Source organism: Mus caroli, unplaced genomic scaffold (assembly GCF_978045245.1).
Source record: "Mus caroli unplaced genomic scaffold, Mus_caroli_1 scaffold_14, whole genome shotgun sequence".
Classification (NCBI taxonomy): Eukaryota; Metazoa; Chordata; class Mammalia; order Rodentia; family Muridae; genus Mus; species Mus caroli.
Window position 1 is genome coordinate 73,337,259 of NW_028227269.1, and position 6,000 is coordinate 73,343,258.

Sequence of the window (6,000 nt, forward strand, 5' to 3'; positions counted from 1 at the left end):
TCAATTTTTTTTTTCAAATTTTGTAAATTTGCAAGATAGTTGATGGACTCCCTGAGATTTGCTTGAATATTTTATGGAAGGAGAAATAGCCAGGGAGTCAATCAGAGGAAACTGGCTGAGTTGAAAATGTCAATACAAAATAATAGATACACACCTGCTTACTGAATAATAAGTTGTGTATTTTTTGCATTTGTTGAAATGTGTTTTTCCCTAGAACTAATAGCTTTTGGACTGGCAAGGTGGCTGATCAGGTAAAGTGCTTGCCACCAAACCTGATGACCTGAATTCAATTCCCAGGATCCACACTGTAGAATGAGAGAATCAATTCCCTCAAGAAATCCTCTGAGCTCCTCAGACATTGTATGGGCACATACGTGCACATACATGCATGTGTGCATGCACACACACACATTTTCATAACTAATAACCTTATTTATTTAATATATTATTAATTTTTCATGTAATATTCTTAGATTATATCTTTCCCCTTTCCCAAATATCCCAGATGCTCCCTGCTTCTCTACCAACCCAAATTCATATGCTTTGTCTCTTAAAAATTAAAAAAAAAATTAGAAAAGGAAAAACAAAACAAAACAAAAAATAAAACCAGAAAAACAAAAAACAAAAAACACCAGATCCTCCCTCCCCCCAAAAAATATTGCACACACAAAGAACATGGAGCCCTTTTATCAAAATTGAAAGTTAATTTCTACATTGGATATTTTGAAATATTGTTTTAATTGCTACTAAACTACAGAGACTAAGTCAGAGACCATACAAGGGGAAAGTCAAAGCAACAATGGGATGGGAAACAGGATAATGATACTGTATAGACTTTGAATAGACAGAGGAGAGGGCATGATAACCAAGGGAAAGCAATGGGGAGAGGATAGTAGTGTGGTCCATGGAGCAGGAAGATACTAGCATAACAATGGACACACGGCACAATATTGAACTGGAGACGATGCTCTTGATCACTGGGATCTTTGAAGGCTAACAGGTTCAGTCTCATATTGACTAAGAAATTGATGCCTACTGATGATTTTCAAAAAGAGAATTAATAGGAAGAAGTTCATCTTAGAGAAGATTAATTGTATTTAAGATGGCAAAGAGTGGGCTGACCAGTAGACAAAACTTGGACTTCAAGTCATTTGATGTAGATAAACACCAAACCGGTGGGTAGATATGTTGAGAATTGGGAGTAGGCATGAGAAAGCTCTTAAATTAAGAATTCAGCAATTGCCTGACTGTTCAGTTCTTGACACTGGGGACTAATCATTCCATCTTAGTTAAAAGGCACTAAATATAAATCAATGAAATTGATTAATTTAAAATACAATGACTGGCAAAAGCTGGGACATTGATTTAAGTTTTAAAATATGACATATTGAGAAGTTTTTAAAGACCGAGTTTTATTTAATTTTCTCAATTGATGCCTTAGAGATGTTTATTTTCATCTCACTTTCACTTAAGTGGAAATACAGATTGCAACATTTACAACAAACCTTTTTTCCTCCTAGTGCAGAGTCAAACTCAGAGTCTCGAAAAGGAGAACAAGTGAGTGCACTTCCAGTGAAAGTTGTATAACCAATATTGCTAAAGGATGTGGGTAGATGTTCTGGAAAACACGAAAAGTATACAAGGGCAGTGGCAATACCAAGTTATAGTATACAGATATTTTAAAATAGCACAGTATAACACATGCAAAAAACCAGTCCTATTCTCTATCCATTGCATAAGGATGTAAAGAGTATTTTACTTCATTAGAGTTAGTTTGCATTGATCATGAATATCAAGAGTCCAGATTAAATGCCAGCACTAAAGTACCCCAAGTAAATTTTGTTCTGTATTTATAGAACTGTGAATACTGTATTCTCATGAGAAGAAGTAGAACAATCCGGAGTCTGAACAAACAGTCCTACGCAGAGGATAAAGCTCGAGAGTGACAAGATGCCGACAGATTATGACAGCTGCTGTGCTGCCTGACCTGGAACATTTATGCAGTTTCTAAAAGTGCATAGGAAGCACATTTTATCATCGCATCCAGGGCATCAACCTTATATTTTGAGGTGTTCATTACCCACAATCCCATGGGCTCTGGGAAGACATCAAAACTGGAGTTCATTAGTTAACATTTTAAAAGGACACGATTTGAAGATGCTCCCCCCCCCCAGGTGCCCTGATTTCAGCAAATTTTGCTTCATATGCCAAGTGCTGAAAACAGCTAACACCACTATTATTATCCACAAGAAAATCCACCCACCACGCGGACCAGTGCCAAGGAACCAGTCTGAAATGCTGACAGCATCGCAAGGCTTTCCAACTGTAGGGACACGGAAGCAGCTGCGGTTTTCCTCACCAACGCAGATGGCAAAAAGGGAGTGTGTTTGTTGGTACTCAAGAGGGTGGTTACAGGATGGGAAAGCCGGAAAGAACTTCTGCAGATGTACCCAGCCATGCAGCAGTTAGTTCCAAATACTAGTTACTTGCCGCTCACATCTCCCAACCTGCTCCTTGTCTGATTGCTCGTTCTCAAATCTGTCATTTACCATCTACCCAATGATCCATGCTGTAAAACTGCAAAATTTGGATTTTTCTGTCCACTGTCCATCAGAGTGAGAAAACTTCAACTCCATCCTTCACCTCTGGCTCACACTTATACTCCCCTGCCCTCACATTTCTCTAGATGCCTGCTGGAGGATTTCCTTAGGTTTGTGTTTGATCTTAATGAATTATTAAGACAGTATTCTATCTTTAGTAATGATGTGATGATGTGTTAGAGACTTGACATTGGAAAACCCAAACCATTAATTTAGAAAATAAAAAATAAAAATGAGCAGTTGGAATCACTTCTATGTGGCATTCAAATCCAGAATCAATATTGAATTTAACAGAATATTGGCAGACAGATTATTTAATTAGATAACCCAAACATTGCTAGAGCCTGGGAAGATAGCTGTTGGCAAAACCTTGGCACTAAAAGCATGAAGATCTGAGTTCAGATGCCCAACACCCACAAAAAGCTGGGTGTAGTTATATCTGTCTTGAGTCTCGACACTGGGGAGGTGGAGACAGAAGGATCCCTTGACTTTCTGGCCAACCAGTCTAGACAAGTCAGTGAAATCCAGTTTCAGTGAGAGACCTAGCCCTAAAATGAAAGAAAGCAACCGAGAAAGACAGCTGATGTTAACTTCCAACCTCCACACACATGGTTGCACACACACATGTGCACAGACACACACGTGCCCCCCCACACACATACACGTGAGCATACACAAACACACACACATGCACGCACGCACACACAGGTACACACACACACTCAGTGCTACATTATTTTAGAGAAAAAGATTGAGACTGAAGAGACAAAAGTGGGGTTAAAGGATGCTACTGCTCCATATAATGTACTTGTCAATGATATGCCTATCACACTCTCCTGCCTTATGCACTTGGACATTCAGCAAGCATAAGATCTCAGAGGAGTCATCTTCAGAAAATTAAGATGTGAGCTTGGCTTTTAATTTTGGAGGTTGATACAAGTAGCGGGTCTCCTTACTTCAATACCAAAGAAATACATTGTTTCCCCTGAAAATGAAGTCTCTCCTGAGGAATTCAGATCCAGCCTGAGTGACAGCTAGGGAGGGGGTCTATTGACTGCTGCATACCTCTCCACAGAGACCACTGTTTCCTGCCCTATCAGGGGGCAAGCCTATTGCTATGTGACAGTCACCTTGGAGACACAGCAAGAGCAGCTTCCCCCCAGTGGCCTTTTCTTCAGTTCCTCACTTTGAAAGCCACTTACACTTGAATGTATTATTTAATCTGGTGAAAAATGCATCAGTCTTCCAGACCTTCAGAGCTCATACAGGTTTTAAAAGGTCTGGAAATCTTTCTAAAACTAAAATAGCCCTGTCCTTGACAGGGCGATGCATGGTGTTCTTATCACGACCATCGGCAGCGAGCCTGAGTTAAACAATTAAATAAACAGTTTGTGAATTTAGGTTTCATGATGCTCCGCTCCTCACCAAGGAGCTTAAAGGGGCCTCGAATGTTGTAAACCAATTATCCTCCCACCACTCTTAAAAAGAAGTACAAAATTGCTATAGTCATAGCCTCAAATCGTGTTAAATCCCAGTTGAAAAATAACTAGCAAAGGAAAGGAAAATAGCCTGACCCAGCTTAAAGAACAAAGCCCAAAGCCTTGAACAAATGCCGAATGTCCTCACAAAGGGAAGAAACTGACTGTGCCAACTGAATCAAAGATTCCCAATTCAATTAATACATTTAAACAAGACCCGCAGAATTTGCATGTAAGTTTTTGGTACTTTTAAGCTATAGAATCAAGCCACAGATAGGCAGAGAGACAAAGGCTCATGGTTATTCTGTGCTAAGCCATGTTACCTAGGTTTCAAGTACATTTCACAGAATTCTCTCTTCTCTGTGTGAAATGGAATCCCAAAGATATTCAGAGTCTCGTTTAGATTGGAGATTAACGCTGTTTCAGACGGTGCAGTGCAATTTGTGTATATTGTTGTGGCTATGCTACCCCTATTGACATCTTTCTCGTGACTACCTTGGAAGTCCTCATCGTTTAAGAGTTATTTTTACTTGTATCTATGTGTGGTAGTTTTTATGGAAAAGATTCCCATTGACTTATATGTTTAAATTATTGGTTCCCTGTTGGTTGAACTATTTGGAAAAAATTAGGTGTGGCCTTGTTGGGGAAGGTGTGTCACTAGGGATAGGCTTTTAAGGTCCCAAAAGACTCTCAAGCCACTCCTCCTCCTCTGCCTCCTGCTTGTCGATCAAGATGTGAGCTCTCAGCTGCTCCTGCCATCATGTCGTTGCTCTGCCATCATAGACCCTAACCCTTTAAAACGGTAAGCTCCCAAGATACTCTTTCTTCTAGAAGTTGCCTTGGTGGTCCTGGAATTTTATCACAGCAAGAGATGAAGTAATTAAGGCAACATGTGAGTGTCTGTATTTGTACGCCACATTTATGTGGGTACCCTCAGAGGCCAGAAAATTTTATTGGTTCCTGTAGAGCTATAGTTATAATCAGTTATGAGCTGTCCAATGTGGGTGCTGGGAGCCAAACTTTAGTCCTCTGGAAGGATACTCTCATCTACTGTACCGTGTCACCAGCAGGGGCTTCTAGTTTTGAACTTGATATATTCTTTGGGCACAGTATCAACTTGTCTTTCAAGTCTCCTACTCATCAAAATCAAAGTCTCACAGGCAATGGCATCCCCTCTTTCTCCACTCTACCCTGCAGGCTCCACTCTACCCTGCAGGCTCCAGCTTCACTCCACTTGATCCATTCACCTTCACCTTTCTTCTCTAGCTTCCTGATCTGACCACTTCATCTCCAGATGCAAATGCAAATGACTTTGCAGAAACTGCTCAAGCAGCGTGCCCAATGGAAAGAGGAACAGAATTGCAGTGGACAGAGCCTCAAAGGTGCTATTACCTCCTAGACACAAAGACAGAGATGTGGCAGTCCGCTCCAGAAATTAGAAACAAGCTGGTCTCATCACCTGCCTGCTCAGTTGCAATGTACCAGCCCCTTTAACAAATTCCTTACTTTATTTGACTCCCTATGACTTGCTTCTCTAACCAAATTTTACTGACCCAGGGGCATGCCAGGCTCTGGGGTAGGCATATTGTGATGTGCTATCCAATTAAAACTGCATAAAAGCTTCATCTTTAACTGTGTTGGAAGGAGAATTAGGTGAAGTGCCTATAGTCACACAAGTCTGTGGCACCAAATTCAAGCTTTATGTCATTACCCCAGTGTCATGCAGTTTGATAAAGGCTCCTATCCCTGAGGCAGATTGAACACTGCTTTGATAAATATAGGTGACAAGTTAAAGAATTCAGAGCCCAGGGCCTGGTTATAATAATAGGCTAGAGGGATACATGTTGATTAGACCAGAGACAAAGCTAAGAAGCCCATGACAAGGACAAAATAAAGGGGCTGGAAGTAAGCCTAATCTTCAT